Genomic DNA, 495 nt, shown 5'->3' on the forward strand with positions numbered 1-495 from the left:
CCCTCAGAGGGGCCGAGGCTGCTGCTGGTGCCCCTGTCTGCACCAGGACACCCCAGCCTCAACCGTGCCGCCTGCAAGCCCCATGCCCTGTTTGTGGGGTGCAGGTTGGCCCCCATGGCCGGAGCCCCAAGATCTTAATGGCATTTAGAGATCCATTTCCCACCTTGGCCAGTTTCTCCACAAAATTGCACTCTGCCCTTCTCCCTGGGGAGAGGTGAAAGGAAGGAAAGTAAAAAATAAAGGCAGTGCCCAGCTGGGTGGGTCTCCCCCAGGATACTAGGTCCCCCCTAAGACCCGAAGGCCGGTGGCATCCACTGGGTGCAGGCTCTGGCCCTGCCAGAAGCTGGCACGGGGCATGGCCCCCAGACCCCGCTGGGATATGGCTGCTTTCTTAACCGGTTTTTCTGGTTTTAGGCCAAATTTGGGTGTTTGCCCCATGGCGTGGGTCCCTGTGCACCTCCCTTGGCTTCTGCACCCACGAGTGGCCGTGTGCCG

Source organism: Corvus brachyrhynchos, unplaced genomic scaffold (genome assembly GCF_000691975.1).
Source record: "Corvus brachyrhynchos isolate BGI_N302 unplaced genomic scaffold, ASM69197v1 scaffold19, whole genome shotgun sequence".
NCBI classification, from domain to species: Eukaryota; Metazoa; Chordata; class Aves; order Passeriformes; family Corvidae; genus Corvus; species Corvus brachyrhynchos.